Source organism: Aptenodytes forsteri, unplaced genomic scaffold (assembly GCF_000699145.1).
Source record: "Aptenodytes forsteri isolate BGI_AS27 unplaced genomic scaffold, ASM69914v1 Scaffold181, whole genome shotgun sequence".
Classification (NCBI taxonomy): Eukaryota; Metazoa; Chordata; class Aves; order Sphenisciformes; family Spheniscidae; genus Aptenodytes; species Aptenodytes forsteri.
In genome coordinates, this window is record NW_008795702.1 from 1,140,820 (window position 1) to 1,164,476 (window position 23,657).

Sequence of the window (23,657 nt, forward strand, 5' to 3'; positions counted from 1 at the left end):
CCGCCCTGCCCCGCCAGTGGAAACAATTTTAAAAGTTTAGCTGAACTGTTGAATATATTCAGTTGCCCTAGATAATCCTGGCAAGTTTAGAACATGCTCAAAAAACTTCATGGATTCCTGATATTTAGCTCTTCTGAGTTGAGACTATGCCTTTTAATAAGCAAAAATTAGTTATTTTGCATATGGCATTAGAAATAAGAAATAAGGCAGTACAGAATAAAACTAGCTGACTAATGTCATAATGTGATTTTTTTTTCTTAGTATGAAAACCTTGAAACACTAACTTGAGGGTCTGAGTGTTCAGACTGATGAACAGTACATACTTTACATTGCAGAAAATAGGAAACCATGAAATCTTGAAAACTCTTCCTTAGATAAATAAATCCTTTCATCTTAGGTGGAGCTGGCTGTTTGAGGGCTGCGAGCAGCAGACCAGCTTATAGGAGCAGACCCCCCCAAAAAGCAGTTTTGTGACCTTGAAGCAGCTTTCTTTGGGCTTTTGAGATGGGAAAAAAAGTTTTCAATGCAGGCCAAAAATCTGGATTCAGTATCTAGCTCTGTTAGTGACTTCATATGGCTAGTTTAACTTTGTTAGAATAATTTAGAAGAAGAAATGTCTCAGATTTTGTCACACAATTGTTTAGAAATTTGAATGTATTCTCTTTTAAGAGGCTGTCAAAGTGAAAATTGTTATTTAATCAATATTTGTTATTGTGAATAACTGTACATATGTACAGGTCAATAAATACCTGCTTCTACAGGTAGAAACAAAACTAAAACCAAAAGTGTTTCAGTAATCTGGAATATTTTACTGAAAGTGGAAACAAAATGCCTAATATTTAAAAAACAAAAGAAAAAAAATCCCACCTGATCTAGTTTAGAAGTTAGAAATAATGTGCTTTAAACAAACTATCTGACTCCCTAACCATATCCTATATTCTCATTTTAAATTCTTCATGAATGTTTTTTTTTTATCTGGCTCTCTACTATTTGTACCTCTAAAAATTTTGTTGGTGTAAAGAGGAGTCTTGGCTATATGATGAATGAAGTATTACAGCCGTCTGAGTAAGAAATTTCAGTGGAGTCTAAAGATAGGCTTGTCTCTTGTATCTATTCTTTGGCAGAGAAAGAGGGTGATTGATGAGAAGTACAGTATATGAAAGAACAGTTAAAACACACACTGACATTATAATACAGTGTCTCATCGGGTGATGTGGTGTTTTGACTACATGGCTGCAGCAGGTCTATAATTTAAATGCCATTAATGGCACAAAAAGCAATAGCGTGGAGACAGGAATACTGTAAAATCTCTGAGTCTGTACTTACAATGCAGATAAAATAGCCCTTTGAACTTGTGGTGCCAAATGTTGTCCAAAGTTACCATTCTTCCATGACGAAAGCAGTTTTTGTTTTTGTGGGGTTTTATTTCTTCCCCTCCTCCTCGCACAGACAGACATTTTGTTTAGATTGCTTGGCTTGTGTCACTACAAAGATCCCAGGCAAAGGGAGGCTGCTTGTGTTTTGCCTAACTCATGTCCCGTTCACACATTCAGTACAGAATTCGCAATTGTGAATAGTCATGACTATGTTTTCTTTGTGCTCATTGGCTTTTGAATATGCTTCTTTATACTTTTACTAAAGTAGCACACAGAACTAATTTCACCAGCAGCTATTGGTGTTTAGCTGTAACAGAGTTACACATAGTCCTGTGACTGCATCCTGGTTATAATATCTCATTTGTTTCCACTCAGCTGTTGTAATGTTCTCTGCCTTTTAGACTTGTTGTCCTTTCCCTAGCTCTCCTTTTTATTTTTTCTTTTTTTTTTTTCTTTTACCCCATTTTACATTATAACTGACTTTGTTTTGCTTATTGAACTTAACTGTGGGTAAGCACGTTTCCACACCCTCACAGAAGCCAAACATTTAATGCACCTTAGTGTAATGTATGCTGTAATTGTTTGCCGAATTGGAGTCAGTCTTTCCAGAAACAGCTCCTGGTCTTTGAGAACCTTGCAAAATGTGTACAATGTTAATTGTGAAGCTTTTTTTAAGCATGTATTTCAAAAGAGGAGAAGAAATGCTGTGTAAGTGAAACTTATTTAAAGTGCTCTGCCATTTCTAGCAGGAGACTGTTGTAATAGTTGCATTATTTCTTTATACTGATAGAATGCAAACAAAAGAATGAAGCCTTTGTAAATTGCACTTGGGCTTTTTTTTTCCCCCTTTAAACTGGTTCATTGTATATAAGTCTGGTACTATACCATGTATATACTATATGTTTCCAGTTTTGGCTAAGTGGATGGACTCTTTCAAAATATTCACGCGGTACTAACAAAGTTTAAATCCAACTTCTGTTCTGTGAATAAATGAAAACTAAATAGTAATAGTTGCTAAAGGGATAGGTAGGAGGTTTCAGAAAGGCTCTCTCTTTATAGTACAAGTCTCGCATTCGAAGCGTGGTAAATGTGTGCGTGTATGTCTGCCTGCCTTTTCTCACTTAAAAACAAATCAATACCTAAAATTCAATGCATATTTTTCTGCTAGAACATATGACATGGATCTACTTTATACTGAAGGTAAAGAGAGAAGAAAAATAAAGCTACCGCATTAACCTAAAACTTTGGATCTTAGCAGAAGTTATTTATTGAGAATTATCTGGTATCTGTCACGTGTAGCTACCTCTCTGAAGCAGAGTCTTTCAAATCTGTGATCATCAAAATGGCTTTCTGCTGATCTGTGCATTCATATAACAACTCAGGTTCTTCCAAAATCTGGTACTAGAATGTGCAAAAAGAAATCTTATGACTGCTTTGGTTTTGGAAGGAATCTTGATCAGAACAGTCAATAAAATGCAAAAAGGTACATTGGCCCAGTGAAAGCAATTGTCTGTGTTTATTCCCTTCTGAATATTACTGAAGAAAGATTTTGCTTAAACCGCTATGCGTGGCTATTATAATCAGTACTTCTTAATATTGGCAGGGGGCAGAGGGGATTCTTCAAAGAAGTGTTTAGTGACTCTAAATAAAGTTTCTTTGTCAGGCAGTCCAAGAATCCAAGAATTTTAACTAGAAATTATGCCTGTACGTTATAAATTTCGGAAGGTTAAGTTTTCTCAACTTTTGACAGCAAATGCAACAGATATAACCTTGGAGTATGTTGGGGAACTGCACCACTTCTAGCTTCTGCCTTGTAGAAATCATAATTTTCTTTCTTATCATTATTTGGAGGTGTCATGAGTAAAATATAAAAATTTTGGGTCTTGGGATATACAAGTATTGAGAGAACCTGGCTTCCCTTTATTTCCTCTTCGTATATTTGTTGCTAGTTTCTTCTTTCACTGCCCTGACAATGTACTAATACCTCATTTTTGTTACAGTTTGTCTTTCTGCTTGATAGTGCAACAGAAATCACACAAACAGAAATGAGATTCCTTTTATTTTCAGTTCCTACTGTACATTTTTTTCCTTGCTATCTCAAAGGAATCATTACTTATGAAATCCTTTGGCTTAGTGTGACTGCACTTACTTGCTATGGCTAGTCACAGTGATTAAAACAACCTCTTATGTACCCACTATTGAAATAAACAGTAGTTCACATAACTAGAAGCCTCTGACTTTTTGTGCTGAACTTTCCAAATTCAGTGTTTTGCAAACAGACTTGTGTGTGTCTGCGCACAGAGCTCATAGGTTTATCATGTACTATTTACACAGATGTGCAACCTACAAGTGTGAATTTTGATTAAACCTTTGCGTCTTTAATTTCTATTATGTCTTTCCATGCAAGATAAAAATGACAGGAAATGCTTCTACTGTAAATGTAGAATTTACATATGTCGATTGCTTAAAATAGTGTTGAAGGGGACTATCTACTTTCAAAATTCTTACAATTTTGCGTGTGGCTTTCGAAAAATAATGATCCCCCCCCAGCACCCTTGTCACAAAAGCTTGGCCTGGCAGGCTAGGAATTCTTTCCCCTTGTTCTTGAAACCCATAGAAAACTAAAATTTACCTAGAGCTTAATCACCTATGCTGGAATCTCCTTCAAGTTAGTGGAAGTGTTTGTAAGAATAGTAAGAGTCAGGAAGTGCTTAGGAGTATTGTAACAGCTGCTCACAAACCAAATTGCTAATACCTGTGAGGGGTCACAGACTTTGAAAGAAAAGACCAGTGTTTTAATATTATAGCCATAATCTTCAGGTCATTAAGTTGCAACATGTTCTAGTAGGCAATTTAGGGGAAATGTTAGAAAAACTTGCAGTGTATTTGTCACCTTCCCCCACTTACTTGGCCTTAATGTTCTTCATAATGCTCAGAGGGATTGGGCTTAAGTATCAGATGATTTTTAAGAATAGAAGAAACTTTGAAATTAAAAATATTGAATAGAATATTTCAGAAATTGTCATATGTTTTCCTATATTAAGTTGTTAACAGATTTGAAACTGTCAGCTTGAATAGCACAGAAGTAGTATTCTGATTTCTTTATCAGTATAACTTGTGCCCTCAAGATCAGAAAATATATACTCCATGGAGACGGACCGATATTGGTCTCTTAACTGTACTATTATTACTGATACTGCTTCAAAGACTCTGAATGGAAGAAGGATTTATGGTCTTTAAAGTAACGTTACATCTCCACCTTTTCTGTACTCTGAAAACTGTTGTAACAGCATAATCAGTAGAAAAATTAATCAGTTGCTGAAAAGTGGAAAAATAAATACGAATAAACAAAAAAGCTCAAGGATTAACTAACAATTTAGTTAAGAGCATTTGGAGATGCTAGGATGGTGTGCATGTACTTCACACAGAACAGACAGATAGTATTTGAGTAGTATCTAGTGGCTACGGTCCTGTGAAGCCAAATGAGCATTAATGTAATATTTAATGAGCCACAGTCCTGTGATTTACCTGCACAGAAGAGAAAAAAAGGGTGAAGATGTGCATGCGTGTTGGAAAAAGCTAGAGAGGGCATGACAGCTGTTATGGTAAGAAGTTAATTTCACCTGGCTTCATTTACCTGATATGAATCAAGGTTGCAAGTGGTCACTTCCCTGTCATGTAAAAGAGTTTGGCTAAAGAGAAATGAGTAATTTTTCTTGCACTTGTTGCCATAAACCCTCTGGGAGGAGCAATGTGAAACCAAAGCACAACTTGAGAGAAGTAATGGCTAGCATTTTCCCAACCTGTTTTTTCAATAAGATCAGAACAGGAGTTAGTGAAAAAACTCTTCTTAGTGGCAGGTTTGGTAAAATCAGTCTTAGGTATAATGCTATTTTTCTACTTAAGAAATAATTTCTGAAATGAAAGGGAACTATTCTTCATGCACAACTGGATTTTAAATACAGAGTGAAAGTGCACAATTTCTCTGTCATACAAGCATATTATGCACTTAGATAATTTTTTCCTAATAAATGCCTTGTACACAAGTAATTCTTTCAGTAAACAAAATGGTTGCTACTTTTCTGCTAAAAGCCCTGAGTATATTCTGTAACAATTAAAACCCTGAGGAGAGCACAGTTCACTTCCTGATGTAGCAGTGCAGTCCCAGCTGCCCTCATGAGAGCAGAATTCCAGATGTTCCTGTTCTGTATGGAGTGGTGCTGTAATTGTTGGACAGCAAGGATATGGTTTGGCTATCTGATAGTGTTGTATCTGTTGAAATACTTTCACTGTGGCTGTAGTGATGTGTATATACCGTATGAAGGAAACTATATTATGGATTGCAGTCTTTAAATGCATTCATATTGCTCAAGTGAGTGCAAGAAGAGCTTAGATTTGAGGATATAATAATGGCATCTCGAATCCCATGTAAGGGGGGAATTAGCTAGTATCTAAAGCAGCATATAAGGCAACCTAGCCAATTATTTGAACCTGCCATTCATATAATCATAGAATTGTTTAAGTTGGAAAAGACCTTTAAGATCATCGAGTCCAGCCATTAACCTAACACTGCCAAGCCCACCACTAAACCATGTCCTGCAGCACCACATCTACATGTCTTTTCAATACCTCCAGGGATGGTGACTCCACCACTTCCCTGGGCAGCCTGTTCCAATGCTTGACAACCCTTTTGGTGAAGAAATTTTTCCCAATATCCAATCTAACCCTCCCCTGGCACAACTTGAGGCCGTTTCCTCTTGTCCTGTTGCTTGTTACTTGGGAGAAGAGACTGACCCCCACCTCACTACAACCTCCTTTCAGGTGGTTGTAGAGAGTGATAAGGTCTCCCCTGAGCCTCCTTTTCTCCAGGCTAAACAACTCCAGCTCCCTCAGCTGCTCCTTATAGGATTTGCTCTCTAGACCCTTCACTTTCATCATGCTACTTCCTTACTGTAGTCATGATTACAGCGTGTATATAGAGGGGAAGAAGAAAAACCCATCTATGGAAGTGTTTCTAGATGTTCAGTTCTGGTGTTTCTCCCACTGTTTCAGGGACTGTTTTTATAGGACACTAAAAGCTTAATAAAGCTTGGATTCAGTAAAAACAAAGCATGCAAGAACACTTTAGTTGTGGTTGTTCCCATCTTTTTGGTATTGTTTCAGAATATGTTCTACCATGGTTGAATGTGCATGTGTTCAAATTTCTTGAACATATTCATGACTGGTTTGGGAGCTGATCCTGGATTCCTTCCACACCCAATTATTCCATTAAATGCTGTGGATATACTGGTTGTGGATTATCTTGTTTTAAATTGTCACTAGAGATCATTTAAATGATTTTAAATGCTCTAGTGAGCAGTTGATCAAGGGCAGAAAGCTTCTCAGGTAGTATCTATAACTGCCACTTGTGGCAGAAGAGGAACACCAAACATGAATTTCTCTTCTGTTCCCAAACTCTGTGTGGCCACTTCTATTTTTCTAATCTGTTTAGCCTGAAAACAGCACTGTTTTTAAATTTTTTTTTTTTACAAGATATAGCAAAACAGGGCTTTGATTTCGGGTGATGTTGATGTATTATTGTAATAGAAATTTGTAATCAAGATTATAGTAACTGTCAACAGTGTACAGCTCTGCCTTCAGGATAAGAAAAATGGAGATGATGATTCCTGGATTCCTAGAATCCAACTTTGTTGGAGAAAGACTGGAGGGGCTAACATGGGCTTAGGAGTACAGAGAAAAGGATCTTCTCTCCCTTCTGGGCATGTAGAGTTGAACATTCACTTTGCTTTGTGGTCTAGGTTTATTACTAAATGTTCAAGCAAGCCTGGTGGCATTTCCTAAATGAGGCTGCAACCGTATAGCTTTTAAACCCAATTAGCACTCTCTTCTGTTCTGTGTACTGCATCAATTATAATGGCGTTTACTTGGCTACGTGAGAAAGGGAAGGTGTGGGGGTCCCCGTAACCAGCCCCCTTCTTTCTCCATAGTGTGGTGGAATGGCTGCATCTTTTGTGGCCCTTTGGCAGCAGTAGGCATCTCTCCAGAATGTTAAAATGTGAGTTGTGTTTAAAGGGGGGATGCTGGGAAAAAAAATATTTAACAGCAAAGAAATAAGTGAGTTAGCTTCCACTACCTGACGTGAGACTCCTTCAGAGTAGAAAGAATACTGAACTGGGCTGTGCTTTGTGTAATATCGACATGATTGCTTGGCCCAGTGTGTTTCTTCCACACAGTGATCTTCTGAGGCTTGTGGTCTTCTGTAAAATGCAAACTTGAGAGAAAGCAATCCTATCGCAACTGTTACTAATACCAAAAAAAAGTGTCCTAAGAAAATTGCTATTCACAGGAATAAGAACAGATTAGAGTGTATTTAACAAAGCAGTAGAACTGATGTTACCGTTAAAAAAAAAAAAAAGGTAACAAAAATGAAGACAAAACACCTAATAACTGCCTTAGGGAAAAACCCCTTTGTTAGGGTTCAAGCACAAGAAAATATTTGGCCTGTTTTGAACAGCAGTGTTTTTATAACATGCTTTTGTTGGATCATAATCTTCTCTCTCTCTTCTCTGTTTGATCTAAAAGTCCAACTGTGTTAATTTAACAAATAAATGTAATGTATTAAGCTTGTAATATGATTAAAGGTATTACTAGAACTTTATAGAAAGAATGTTTTTTGTCATTCTGTTAGGAGTTTTTCCCTGCAATTGCAGATGTATACAAAACTGTAACTACATCTGGTTGAAAATTTAATCTTTTTTTTTTCCCCCCCTGTGCGGAAAATGCAAGATGTTTTAAAGAAATGTATTCTTAAATGGACTTTTTCTGGGAAGGCCTTTTGCATGAGGAGAAGAAAAAAGACCCCTTGCTGTCCCAGAATGGTTGATAGCCTGGTGTTTTTGGTGTACCTCCGGAATGTCAGAGCTCTGTTGTTGTTGGAGAAGGGCCTGGAAACCTGGGTTTCCAATGCCCTATGTGAAAGTCTTAATGATCAGACTACTATCTATCTGGAAAGTGCTCATGCTGTCTAGTTTTTCTGCTCCTCTTTCCTTTGCTATGACCTCCTTTCCCCAAAATAAAATTAAAATAATTTAGACATACCTCTCTGTAGTCTAACACAGAATAACAAATTTCAAAAATCTCTTTATCTCTCTGAGAAAGAGATACTCTTTTCTCATCAGTCTTAACAGTAATGCATAGATCCATTGTTTATGTTGTCTAGTAAAGAAAAAGCTATAATAATGATATAAAGTTTGCCCTTAGCAATGAAGTGAAACAACTGTACGTGTATGGCGAGAAAGGTGCTGTAGCTGTGGCTGAAGAGCTCTGTTTGGAGCAATGGAAAATTCTTGCATTTTTCCCACTGAGTCTTGCAAAGAAGCATCTTGCTGTCTGCATGCTTGTATATGTACTTAATATTTTGCTTTATTTACACATAGTGAAAACTAGAACTAACATTGACAATGTGAGAGCTGCTTTAAAAAATACAAAACAGAAAAAAACAGCTGTGAGGAAAAATTCCTGTTCATAAAGCCAAAGTGACTCTTTATGGAAGAATAAAAAATAATCGATCTAATATATCTGAATCCCTTTCTTCCATTCATACAAATACATGCAAAACTTTAGCTTAACTTTATTGTCAACTATTACAGCATCTCTTCCGAAGTACAAATTCTAACCAAAATCAGTAAAATGTCTTTCAAAGTTCAGCATGCATGCTAAGATATTACAGATTTTTTTTTTTATGTACTTGAACACAGGTATGTCTGATTTTCTTTAAAGCTTCTATCAGTTGGGAAAAAAAGGTTGGATCATGCTCCCATAGGATGCACCTCTTTTTTACTACTTAAGGTTTTAACGTTCATCACTTAAATGTGTTTTTGGGTGTGCTTCTGAATCATTACTTTGCAAAAAGAAACAGATATTGCTGTCCATCTCCAGATGGGTTTCCACCATGTTTAAAGATTGGTGCTTTTCTCCTTTATTCTTTAGAAAAGAACACTTTTAATTAGATTCTGCTTTCCAGATAAGCTGCTCTTCATTTTTAATTCAGGGGAACAAGAGGAGGTAGCATTGGAGTATATTTGATCTCTTTGAAATATTTCAGTCTGTCTTTAAAAACTCACAGCACTGTAGCTTTCTCTTGAAAGGCTGCTGTGACATTCAGATGTTTGTTGGCTGGACTTGAAAGTATGCTTTGGATACTGTTTGGAAAAATCTAGTGCCCCATAAGTGCAATACACAATAAAAGGAAGTAATGCTCAAGACCTATTGTGTGTAGATTGCTGCAAACTGCTTTTCTCTTAAAGCTTTCAGCTTGCTGGCCTGGAGAAAAGGTTGTTTCTACATTTTTTTTTTTTTCCAGTTATCTATGTGAAATTCTTCACTTCAGGTCCTTTTTGGTTTTGCTTTGACCTGTTTTTACAGTTTTTAGTGCTGCCTGTTTAACATGTGTGCAGTGAACAGCTGCACTACTGAGTTCCTGCAGATGTTGTGAGCCAGTATGACTTTTATAACTGCCTCTATGATGTTCAGTCATGGAAGCCTTGATTTAGGAAAAAGAAATCATATGCAGTCATGGATGTCTTCAAATGTCCTGACCTAGACCTAGAAAAAAACTATGGTATTTTCTGGCACTCTCTGTACTGAGCTGTCTCGGATGGTTTTCTTCTGTGGCTCTTAAACACATCAGATGAAGTTTGGGGCCATCCAGTAATTGCATGTTCCAAGTTCCTTTTCCTATCTACAGCAATTCTGTTAATGCGACCTCTTTTAAAGCTCTTTGTTGGTAAATATCATCAGATAAAAGGCTATGTACTCTGGATTTCTGCTCTGTAAAAGTCCATTAAATAAACACAGTATTATCAGCTGACTGACTTCTGAGCTTAGTTTTACTGAGGGTTTTAGTGGGCTGTTAACTACAGGTATGGCTTTTTTGACTTCCTGATTTTGGGGGGGGGAATTTTGCTTATCAGATCGCCTCTGTTTTCCTGATTCCTTCATGTGTGAACTTGCCCTAGAGGAGAGCCATCTCTAACTATATTTTCTTTTTTATGAATTCAAAATACCTATTCATCTGAAAATAATTTTAGAAAGTGTATTCCACTGTTGAAACAGTGGCCGTGACACTACTATTTTGTATCTGTACTTTCGTGTAAGAATTTCATATATTTAAAATTCATAATTGAGTTTCTTTTCAAGATAAATTTCAGAAAGACAAACCTTAAACAGACCTGTATCAGTGTGCTTATTTGGGAACTAAGTCGGACGTTAGGGCTATATCATAGTGTGTGTCTGGAGGGGGGAGTTACACCATAATGGCAATCTTTCACATGGGTGCACTACGCAGTTGTTTGCAGGACTTAATATCTTACTTTGTATAGGTTTCAGCGGGGTTTAATGTTCTCCTTGCGCTGGAAAAGTAAAGTTTTCTGGCGTGTCCTAGACCTCTTTCTTGTTTCTCCCATCTCTACAATCAAATCACTGTATTATAGGTATATATGCGGGACTTTTTTTTTCTTTTTATGGCAGTTGCTAAATAATGCTGCCAAGTTTGTCGAGTCAGAAAGGTAATCGATGCTCTACACAACATTTTTTAGAGACTGAGATTGAAAGGGAAATAAACAACAAAATCAGCACTGCTGGTCAAGAGTTGCAATGAGGTGCTTTCCAGGAGAAAGAATAGTAATGGTAAAGCCAGGACTCGTTAGTCCTATTCTCTGTGCTGGTGCACAGCATTGTCTTTTTGTACCTTCCTTATGCCCCACCAAAAAACCTTGACTGCAGGCCCCTCCAGTTTTGGGGGAATTAGAAATATAAAGATTTAATCTTCATGCTTTAAAAGTAATTTTCTACCTCTTTTCCTTGCTAAGATAGAATGGAAACCATAAAGTAATGGTAAATGTCAACTAACTGTGCGACTTTAAAGAACCAGCAGCTGGCTTCTGCTTATGAAGCAGAGAAACTGTGTGGGAGGAGATGTAAAGAACCTCCCCAAATACCCACTCTAACGGAGGGGGACGACTGTACTGAATATGGGTTTTAACCTTTAGAATTCTTTTGCTGTTCTCTCATATTCTTAGACTTGTATGAAAATGCAAAATGGCAATTGATTTGTTTCATGTAAAGGCATCAGACAAAGGCCCCATGCCACCTAAACTTAATTTCTGATAAGAAAAGGCACTTAATTTGCATGTATCAATTTTGTCTGTTAAAGATTCATTGTATCTCATAAACATTTTTGAAATGTATTTAATGAATAATTGTTTGCAGAGGGCTTGAGTGTGCCTCAAATCAGATGCAATGTTTCAGTGCAGCAACATTATTAATAACATCATTAGAGTAGTACTGAAATGGCAGCACTTAAAAAAATGCCTCTACCACAAGTCTGAAATGATGGGCTTGTTTTGAGTACAAATAAACATATGAAACATGAAAAACATGTTCATTCATGATGCATAAACTGAGATCAAAAATACTCCACAGGTTTATGCTAATATAAATTGAGACAAATTCTAGGTTGGCAATACTGTTTGACCTAAAAACTCTAAGCAAGGCAACTAATGTTTCTTCTGTTTCTAACAGGAAGTCCATACCTGCTGTTGAAGAAAGACAAAGGGTTATTTTTGAGTGTTTTTGTTGGTTTTTAATTGTTAAGTAACTTATTTTTGCAATAATTCATAGATCTTTCATCACTTTCTGATACGGAAAACAATATACAGCCTCATTAGTTCATGGCACAGTGATTTTTAACTTATTTTAAAAAGATTCAGGGCAAACAGGCTAGAAACTGAAGAAAGAGAAGTTTTTTTCTGAAAATAGTCAATTATAAGACACTTAACCAATGTATCTAAAAAATGTGGTGGCAATCTGTCTGGTTTTTAATCAGAGAACTTTCTGTACCTAGATGCTGATTTTACTGGGCAGATGAAACTGCTCTCAAGGAATGGTAAATATTGCTCAGTATGGGAAGATTGTTTTTACATGTTTGACGAACAACTCTTATATGAAAAAAAAAAAAATGAGTAGAACTGCAACTGTGTTATTTCACCTGCTCTTCTTTTAGAAGTGTCCTTTCTTGTTTGCTGACAACTCCCACTATGGAGCACTTGTCCACGATCCTGGGAATTACTATTAACTCCCCAAGACGGGGGTGGGAAATTAGAACTGGTGATGAAGGGCTGGAAGGGTACCAGCTGGAGGATATTTGTGACAGATAAGAATAACAGGAAGAGAGAGAGAAAAGAAATGGTCAGCACTTTTGGCTTTTTAAAAGTGGGGTGCAGATGACTTGCTGTTATGTTTTTGCAATGTCTTGTTTCCAGACTGCTGGCTTAGTCAGCCACATCTTTAATTTGCCTTGTATATAACAGCTGCTTCTGCTGCTACCACAGAAAGAGAAATTATAGTTTCCAAGCCTTCATTTCATCCCTCTTACCTATAATCCTCAAGTTCCAGTCTGTCTGACCACTTGACTAGGCTTTTTTAATTAGCAGATCTTTTTGGGGGCCCTTAAATATGTTTTGCATATACAGAAACACTAAACAGCCTTGGAAACTCTTGATGAGATGAAAAACATCCTGCTGGGGATATAAAATGCCACATAGTGCCTAGAATAATGATTTCCATAATTGAGATTTTCATATGCTGTATTAGAAGGCGTCATTTACCTGGGGTCCTGTTCTTATGAAAGGAAAAGAAGAAAATGTTTAACCATTTAAAAAACTCATATGTTTAATTCAGTGTCTACCCTGTCTTATTGATTCCTCTGAAGAAGGCTTATGGGTTTGACACAAAATACACAAAAAGTCCAAGATGAAAACTAGCTTTCAAATATTTCTGTGCAATGTGTGGTTCGGATGTACTTACTTGATTTGCCCAAATGAGGTAGGTGGAGTTTCATAATAATCTTTTCCTTGTACCCGAGACCACTGTGCTGCCTGATCATTTGGCTGAGGTGGCACATTGTTAATGCAGTGCTAATAAACAACATAATTTGGGAAGGTACACTCTTCTGTAGAAGGTAATAGCTCTCACTGCTGCAAGTATCTTAATGTAATCAAAGAAAACAGCTTGTTTTAATCATTTACTAATTGTATGGCACAACCAACTAATCTCTGGGATGTACCTTGGAGACCCGGTAACATATTTCATCGACTTCTGGGGAATCGACACAGATGATGTTGGTCAAATTGCCCTCAGTTCACTTCATTTTCTGGTCTGCAGCTCTGTGGTGATTTGTCTAGAAGACAAAGAAATAAAAGATTTTGTGTGATAGCTTAGGATATGCTCAACAGGTCAGCCGATAATTGGTCTTGACATTACCCAAGGAAAAATCGCTAGTGTCACTATAAAGGTCTGAGTGTTTTTGTACTAATTCTTTGGATTTTCAGGTAAAATATGTTGTGCTTCACGTTTAGCTCTGAGTGAAATTAGATTATTCAGAATATTAAACTGAGACACAATACTTTGAATAAGCCTTATTTTCAATAATTTAAATATCATAAATACATAGTTCTATGGTATTTTGTTTCATGCTGTTCTTGTGAGATTATTCAGACATATAAAACAATAAAAATTTGCCAGAAAATGAGCTCTGGGTTTATTTTTCAGTGCTGCAGATAAGCAGTGATAAGATCCTTCTCTGAAAACTCAAATATTAAACCTGTGTGCATCAGTCTTTTTCCATAGTGTAGCTTTGAATTAATTTTCTGTCGTAAAGAAAAATAATCCCACTTAAATACTCCAATACAGGTCTAGGTAATAGTGTGATCTTTATTGGTACCATGCACCAATCCTGATGAAATCTGCAAAAATCCTGCAGTTTTTCAGTAGCTCTGAAAATCATCCCATCCTTAGCCTGCAATGTTCAAAGGCACCCAAAGAACTACATAAATGACTACCCCTTGTCCCTGAAGTGCAGTAGGTTAGGTGATGGGATTCCCAAAGCATTCTAAATTCTTGGCATTCAGGATTGAAAATGCCAGGGCTCAAGTAACAAATGTTTGAGTTGCTTGTTAAAGCCACTTCATTAAACTGGACTCATCTGAATAAGGCTAGTATCAAGTAAGTATGGTATGTTAAATCTAAAAAGAAATATTTTTAAATCTATACTTTTCAATGGTCTAATGATTACTTTTTGAAGAGCTTGTGGTATGCAAAATACTGTAATTATACAGCATATGCTTAAAAAGACTGGTCCTGTAGTATTAACCTTCATGCAGTTTCATGGAAGACATTTTGAGAATTTCAGATCCATCTTGTTCAGCTACACCTTCTCCATTACGATTAACGGAGGAACATGCAAGTTTGAACTTTTTGAATAGCTTTGAAAAATCACACATTTGTTATTTGTCTATTTTATAGGACATGAAAAAAACCCTGCCACCCCTCAGGGAATTAAAGCACAGTGCTTTAATTACATAATGCCCATTAATGCTAATAAATTTTATGCTAAAGACATATGCTGTACCAGTGCCAACTAAAACATAAGTCTCCTTCCTTTTCAAACCCTGTGCCACGTATTGCCTGGACATGCGGTCATTAAAATGAACTTGGTTGCAACGACAGGCATTAGACAAAGATGCAAGATTTCATTTTGACTTTCAACAGCTTTTATAGGTTGAAATAATTCTAGGATTTGATCTTCAAGTAATCTTTAAAAGCATTCAGATAGGAACAGTGTTAACTAAGTGAGGGAACAGGTCACTATACATGTGAAATCAAGTGATAATATTTTTCAACTGCTGCAGTGTTTCTATAATCTGATATGACTTGAGTTTTCTCTCGAAAGATTCCTTTGTAATGTTAGTCTGAAGAATGAGTTTACCAGCTGTATAAGAGAAAGCATGTTTGTAACTCTTTATTCCCAAATCTTGTTTCTTATTTCATTCTCTGCTCTGTATCTCTCACCTAGTCAATAACTGCAGCCCTTTTCTTTTTTCTTTTTTTTCTTTTTTTTCTTTTTTTTAAAATATAACTCTGCTGTTAGTAGTCCTTCCAGAGTTTGACCCCAGAACTAAGTCTCCTCTTGCAGTATTTCTGGAAATCAGGCAACCAAATCACTCTTGATCTATGTGTTGAAGTGCAGCAGTTCTTCTACTCTCTATAGGTGAAGTACAGGAGGAGGTTGGGATCCACTTTATGAGAATTTGAAGGAAAAATAAAACTATCAGAGGATCAAACTGGTAGATGCAGACGTCTTTCACATCTCTGTAGTGAGCCAACATTTAGTATCTTTTTGTGCTAACGAAACGGAAATGTGACGGTGGTTTGGTCTGGTTAAGAATGGAGACCAAATGGGAATAGCTGTGCATGAGGAGGATGGCATTTTATCAGAGCAGATGAGAGGATTTTGTGGCAGCAGGAACATGAGATGAGGAGGGGCTGAATGATGGTGGGATGGTAAAATGCATAAAAGGAACAAAAAGCATTTAGATACTGTCTGGCTGTGAAGACTTAGAAAATGCCTGGACTTAGCAAGTGGGAGGATAAGTGGGATCAGCCAAAGGGATGTGAAGAAATGTAGTGAAAAATAAATTTAATGAAAAATAAATGAAACTTGCAACTGAATGTGTAATGTTCAAGGCTTGTTCTTGTGTTCCCTGTCCTTCACCTCAGATGGAATAAGGAGAATAGGGTTGTTTCTCAGCACAATCTTTGTTTTTTCATATATTGTTCTTGACTATCCCAATCCCTGTATAATGATCAGTGTCGATGTCCTGAAGTGGTTTTATTAGTTAGTCAGAGGATTACCAGCCCTTTCTTTCTTAAGCCTATCATCAGAGCAGCCTTCAGGAGCAGACAGAAGGGAAGAGCGAGGGCTGTGAGGCAGCACGTGGGTTCAGAGTGAGAACTGTGCCACATCCTCGTGGCCTGGGTCTGGGTGGGCAGGGGAGATGCCACGGTGCGTGGCCGGGCTGAAGGGAGGGGGAGCGCGAGGCTGAGGAGAGGGTAGGGAGCTGGGTTTGCTGCCTGCGGCGCTCCCTGCAGGGCAGGGGGGCCCCTGGGAGTCCTCTTGTAGAGAGCTCTCAGCAGTTGTATTTTATCCTCAATCGCAAACCTGTCAATTCAGGGCATTAATCACATTTTTAGTATTTTCATTACGTAATGTTTTCTATGTTCTCTTTATGCTACACTGGTGTTTCTGCTGAAAGACTGTAAGACTTCAGCTGAATTTGGGTGGCTCTGCCACCAGATATGTAGAAGCAGCCTCACATAAAAGAAAAAAAGGGCTATTATAAGCAGAGAGTTTCTAAGAATGCTACATGTTGATGAGCAGTAATTATCAGAGCTGGGAGCATTTTGAAAACCTTACTGATGACTAAGCCTCCATTTTACACCTCTACTTCCCAAATTCCCGGTCTGGTGGGAGCTCATGTTATTTTTAACAGTAGCTACTTTTGTTACTGAGTCCTAATGGATTGGAACCATACTTAAAATAATTGATAGTTTTTAATCTTATATGCTGTTGTTGTAAATAGCCTTTTTTTTAAAAATTAGTGAGAAACTTGAATTGTCCCAAATCTTCCCACCATCAGTTGCACTTTTCCCCAACTTTCTGACTAGTTTCAAAGAGAAATAATGTTCTTGCTTTTTCTTCTGCTCTGCTTGCCTGCGTTCACCTCGCTGCTGATCTCCCTGCTCACAGGCAGACCCGTTCCAGCTTGGTGATGAGTGCCAGTCATGATAGCGTAACAAGCCAAAAGTAGTAAACTTATTCTGAAAAGCTTGCAAACTTGGAAGTGCTTAGGTGCCAGGGTTTTAAACTCATTGCAACTTTATTAATGACACCCTGGGGGAAGAATCTTTTAATAGTAAACATATTCAAACAGATTTGAGCTAAAAAAGCTGGATTTACTTTGTTTTGGTTGCATGTGTACTACTGCATTATTAGGAGATGATTTAGAGCAACAGTGGTGAACTCTTAGCTTGGATCGTGCTGAACTGAAGGTTCTCCATGACTGAAAATATTTTTCCAGCTTTATGGGAGCTTCCCCCCTCCCACCCCCTGTGTAGCACTTTGCAGTTTAAAAAAAGCTGTGTTAAACAGCATTTGTTGAGCTTACTGAATAATCAAATATGATTTCATTTTTTCTTGAAACATTCATTCCTGCTCTGCTTTTGAAACAACACACGTGCCAGTGTGCTATTCTTCTCCCTGGTAGTTTCTACATGAAATCTATTTTCCCTGAGAAAATGGAATCTTTGTGTCTTTGTCTCCTCACTAGCTTTCAGGCATGTTTTGGCAGGAGCTCCGACTGTCGAGGCACTGGAGAGGAGGGGCCTTGCACTCATTTGTCAGCTTTTCTTGCATCTGTAATTTTTGTCCACTCAGCAGTACTGGAGGGGCTTAGAAAAGGGGGAGAGCTCGTAGCTGTTGAAAGTCAAACTCTTGAAATAATTGCCGGACTGTAACAGTTTGGGAAAGGTGTGTGGGGGGGGAGAAACTACAAATGTTTCAGCTAAAAACAGCTTTAGGTTTAAGGTTTTAGCAGCTCTCCATTTCATGTAATTGCATGCCTTTCCCCCATATATCTGTACAGGCAACAGTACTGTGTTTATAGACTTGTTTATTGCATGTTGATAAACTGGCTTTTTTTAACGGTGATGAAAATTATTTCACTGGTGTTCAAGGCCTGGTTGTTTCCAACCAATAGCTTAATTTAAAACATTTAAAGTCTTCTCTAACTTTTGTCCTAATCCTCCGTCGCAATCTTCCCTCGCAGGCCATGCGCTTTCATCACATTGTGTAATGTAACCAAACAGAAATTAGTTAATTTTTTTTTATTAGAAGACAGATCCCTTCATACTAAAGCAAGCATTTTTCCTCTTTGGCTTTTTATGGAATATTAATGTTGATCTCTCCTCCTTGTTTCAGTAGGCTATTTAAGCTCAGGGCTCATACTGTGAGCTGTTAATTAATCAGTGTGACAGATGAAGAAAGTATCCAACTATGAAAGAAAACCTTACTTCAGTGACTAACAATAAGGATGTGAGCCCAAGTGATTTAAAGGATTTTTTTTTTGTGAATGTGTGATAAGGAGTCTTAAGCTGTTTGAGGTAACGATGGTTTTTTCCACTCAGTTTGTGTCTCTGCACAAACATTAAAGGGTTCGTCAATATTTTGTCTTGAAAGTCTAGACAGGAGTTAAAAGAGCCTCTCCTACAGTTTGAAGAGATCCTGTTTCCCATAATTAATAACAGGAAGCAAGTAAATAAGGCTTTACTGACAAATGAAACTGCAACAGTAACGTGTACCCAGAAACATTAGCTCCTAGCTGAGAAATGTAGCTGAGGTCTGTTGGTTTTAGTGTACAGGAAAAGATTTTTGTGGAAGCGCATTAGAGCTTTGCTCAAGTCTAATTCAGTTATGTGATAGCAGGCTAAAAGTCCAAAAGTAACGATAATGCATTTTAATTATTGAGAGTGATTCTTGACCTTTGTTTACATCTGTGTTACAGTCCAAGAACTCTTCCCTGTCATTATTTGAAACTCTTTGAACTCAAAAGGAGATTTTCGTGTTTATTTAAAAGCTACCAGAAGGCATTTCAGACATTTCCTGGAACAAACTGTATATATGTATTTTAGGAAGATAAGAAATGAAAGGAAACTTGAGGAAAAGCTTTTAATTTTCTTCCTTTTTGAAGACTGTATTTTCCCTTCAAAGATACCTTTTCAGAAAGTAGTTGGAAACCCTTCCCTCCCCCTCCCCAATTCCTCTGGTTAAAATCAGTTAAACAACAAAAGGGGAGTTAGATCCTCATCTCTTCTGTACCAGTGTAAAACCAGAACAGTGCTATTTATCTCACTGAGCTGTTAAGGTCATTTCAGTAACTCCACATTGCAATGACAAAAATTCAGTCTTGCCCTTGTCTGCCATACTTATGACTTACTTTGGTTTTTGGATTACGCTGGGGGGGGGAGAGGGGGAGGAAAAGGAGGAGGTTTCTCTGTGTGTGGTTGGGGGGACGGTTGTTTTTCTAGGGAGCAGCGATGACTGAATGTAATATTCAGAAGCACTGGAAAGCGCATTTAACTCTGTGTTTGTGCTGGACCTTAAGTCTGAGCTTGTTAAATTATGGGTTCATCGTCTGGCATGTTGACTATATGATACAACTGTGTCATACAGACTGTATGTCATCTTAGTGCTGACCTTGAAAAGAGAAGAAAAGTGAATTTGTTTCACTGATTCTTAGATACACTAGACAGTAAATTCCTACTTTGGCTATTTAATTTACAGTTAACTACTAGAATTATTTTTTTTCCTGTAGAAAGCCCAACAGCTCATCTACTAAAAATGACAAGATAGGCCAAAATAAGCCTGTTTGTAGAGCTAATGTTTTTCCTTTTCTGTACGTTTTAGAAGATTAACAGCCGTTGCCGTACAGAAGCATGGCGATGAATACTAAATAGTCCGTCCATAAGGCATTTTGGAAGGAATTCAGTAAATTCAAAGATGATATCCCAACATTGTATCCCATAACTTTGTTTATTTTTTCCACTGACTGTAGCTGATACTATGAAAGCAACAGACTATATCCAAAGAGAAGACACAGTATTTACAATACCTGGTCAGGTTAAAACATTTACTGGCAATATTCTTTTATTGTTGACTCATTAAATGAGAGATTTGAGCACATGTACCTAACTTTAAGCATAGGCTTTTTCCATTCAACTGAATGAGGTTATATATTTCCATAGTTCATAACTGAACTTCTGTTATTTTCTACATGCATTTCCCTCCCCTGCTAAGTACTGAGTTCTGTCACCTTGAATCATACATGCCAGTATCCAGCTAGACTTACAGCTTTTAAGTGAGACAGCTTATGGAATACGGTGCTACTTGACACAAGTGCTTGGGTTCTTACTGCAAATAGATATCTCAGATGTCACTTCAAATGACTATTGTAATAGGAAAAAGTAAAAAAGGCAACTGTTGAAGGTGTGCTTTCAGGGTAACTATAAGGTATTATGTCAAGTTTTTTCCCTAGCTCAGAACTGTAATAACTAGTCAGTTCCTGAGGGAAGTTTATTGTGGACAAGGTGCATTTTCTTTACCACAAAAAAAATTCACGTTACACAGCAAAGCTTTGAAGAAAATTGTGTGAATTCTTCATTTATTTGGGACCTTTGAAAATCAGGTGTTTATATGCTGCACATAATAGATCTAGGATTAGAAATTTCTCTAAATAAAAAGAAAACAATATACAAGCCTTTTTGATAAGCAATTTGAGTATCTTCAATTGCACATCCCAGAGAGAATTTTCATATCAAGCCTAATCCTTGTATTCAGCTTTTGATGTGCGTTTTGCATAACTAAGGAAGAAATTTTCATGTTTAGGGTGCTTCTTTTAGAAAGAAAGGTGACCCATCAGTGGACAGTTTGAATTCTTTGAATTGTCAGATTATACATTACTGGTGTTGTGTGCACCGGTACATGTAGAGGGATTAAATACATATTTCAAAGAGAGTAACAAGTATAGTAAATAGTAGAATAGTGTAAAATTTGGTTCCTGATATAGACCCAGTTTAATCTAAAAGATGCTAATATGAAAAACTACAGTCCTAACAGGACTGGGTACTGGTAGCAGAATTCTGTTATCTTAAACCTTATAGGTACATAGTTTCCACGTGAAACTCTTGATAAGTAGCAGTTTCCAGGATGTTATCTAGATTTCCTGTTTATTACATATAGTATTGGAAGTATCATCTTTTGCCTTTTTCCAAAAGGATGAAGGCTGGTTTTTTTATAGGGTATTATGCAAAGCCCACTCTGTTAGTTGCAATGTTCAAAGTAACTGTAGGTACCCTGATTATATCACACCTTTTAACACAATATTTCTTTTTGTCCTCTAGGATTTTTAATTACTTTGAGCATATTTTCTTGGTGTTTGTGATTGGACCTGGTGCATTCCTTCTCCAACTTTCTAAAATATTTTTGATTGTCTAATTTACTCAAGGGTGAAGAGAAGCTTATTTCTGATTCAGCAGTAGGCTTATTATAAGAAACCTAACTAGAAGAAAAGTGAAGGAAAATGCATTTACATTCAACTTCAAATTTTAAGGTTTCTAATTACATTCCAGATTATTATTTAAGTATTCAAAGGGTTTATTTTTATAGTGCTTCACATTAGGGTAGGAATTGTTTTGAAAATCCCTTTAATTCACAGAAGTTGGGAAGCTCTGTTTATTTCTTTTAAGCAGTAACCTAATTTTGGCACACAATTTAAAGAAGGTATTCCCATTCATCCTCTTTTTAAATGAAATAATGATTGTATAGGTGAAAATACTGTAAACTGCTGTGAATGTGTGAAAGAAGATGCATGCAGATGGATTATGACTTAAAGAATTTGCCTGAAATGTTACTTTTACCACAACTAATACTGGCCAGCTTTTGGAAAGTTCACCCTACTGTGCATAGGAGCTCTCCAGGCTGCTGGTAAGCAATGCAAAAGAAAAAATGTTCTGGGCTACCAGCAGGTAAAAACTATGGATTCCCAATAGGATATGTGAGCTTAGGCATTTAATTTTCAAAGGTGTTCACTTTAGAGATTCAATTAAAAAAAAAAAAAAAAGGTTTAAACTTTTTGGTTTTTTGTTTGTAAAATGTGGAACAGAAGATACTTGTTAGCATTAAAAGATTTTAAAATACTATTTTCTGTAAAGTGACAGACACTTATTTCAGCAGAAAAAGCTAGCTGATGCTATAGAGTGGAGAAGACTCCTGGCTCTCTGAAGTCTTTCTCTCTGTCATACAACCTAGAAGGGGTTGAGAAGGGAGGGGCAATGCCCTGGGAGTCCTCACTGCTCTCTCTACCGTGACAGTCAGTAGTAGCGTCAAAAAAAAAAAAGAGAGAGAAATGCCAATACTCCAAATGCTGATCCTGGAAGGGAAGATTTTGCTTTACGTACAACAATAATTTAAAAACAAAAGCAAAATTTCTTGTGATACCCATTTCAACCATCAGAGACTCAAACTGACATGCACCACTGTCAATCAGAGGAGGAAGTAATAATGTGTAGTAAGGAGTTGCATCTTTTTTTTGCAGCAGAGGAATAAGGGAATACCTGCTGCTATTATTATTTCTTGATGTCCTAGTTTAAGCTTAGACTCATCAAATCTGTGTATGATCTCACTCCTTTAAACACAGCTACCTGTATTTTTTTGAAAAGCCAGGAGATGGTAATATGTTATGATGAAACTGGATTTTTGTTTGTTTACTTAAATGTTCTCGTAAAGGAATTTTATAACTACATCGGGCTGCTTCTTTCCAGAAGTATTATTTCTTCCAGGTAACATAATTATAATGTGGCCAATTAAATAAGTGGATTTTTTGTTTTTATAGCAAAGCATCTAGGGAGTCAGAATAAAGGTCAGGATACTTTCCTCTTCCACTGCTTTTTTTCCTGAATGGGGATAATTTTCCATTCTCACAAACAGCAAGTTTTATTCTTTTTTGTCAGCAGCCAGCACTTTTTCTTTTTTTTTTTTTCTTTGAAAGTTCTTTTCTTTTATTAGCTTGTATACTTGACATAGGTGTAGTGGAAGCCTTCATTTATGATACAGGAAAGGAGTTTTGTTAAATAAGAAAACCACAGACATTACACTTTATTTTTTTTTGCCAACCTCTGTACAATATTTTTTTCCTTGAGTAAAGTTAGTATAGGAAGTGGGACTGATATGGCAAACTTGTTTCATAAGTACATAAATCATACTATTCAACAAGAAATTTTTAATAAATAATTTTCTTCACAGTATGTTGAACAATATTTTGGTGCATGCAGTGAGTCTTGCTTTTGAGTAGTATGGTATGTAATACCTTCATTTTACTAATTAAATTAGCATATATAGGCATTACCATGTAAATGCTCCATGCCTTCAAGTTAGGACATGAAATACTTTTCAGTGTTTCTCCATCTTAGAATCATAGAATGGTTTGGGTTGGAAGGGACCTCTAAAGGCCACCTAGTCCAACCCCCTGCCGTGGGCAGGGACATCTTCAACTAGATCAGGTTGCTCAGAGCCCCGTCCAACCTGGCCTGGAATGTTTCCAGGGATGGGGCATCCACCACCTCTCTGGGCAACCTGTGCCACTGTCTCACCACCCTCAGCGTAAAAAATGTCTTCCTTATATCTAGTCTAAATCCACCCCCCTTTAGTTTAAAGCCATTCCCCCTTGTCCTGTCGCAACAGGCCCTGCTAAAAAGTCTGCTGCCATTTTTTCTATAAGCCCGCTTTAAGTACTGATAGGCTGCAAGAAGGTCTTCCCAAAGCCTTCTCTT

At 37.1% G+C, this 23,657-nt stretch overlaps 1 protein-coding gene across 2 annotated transcripts in view; it reads right to left on the reverse strand.

Annotated features, from left to right (window-relative positions):
* The window catches only part of LOC103902166, a 66,525-nt gene that overhangs the window by 20,922 nt on the left and 21,946 nt on the right, over positions 1-23,657 (reverse strand). The window contains exon 2 of one of the 2 annotated variants that reach the window (XR_657772.2): positions 13,501-13,614. The exons of the other annotated variant lie outside the window; for it this stretch is intronic. The gene's annotated coding sequence lies outside the window, so the exon portion shown is untranslated. The remainder of the gene's footprint in view (positions 1-13,500; positions 13,615-23,657) is intronic. 2 annotated transcript variants of the gene reach the window in all.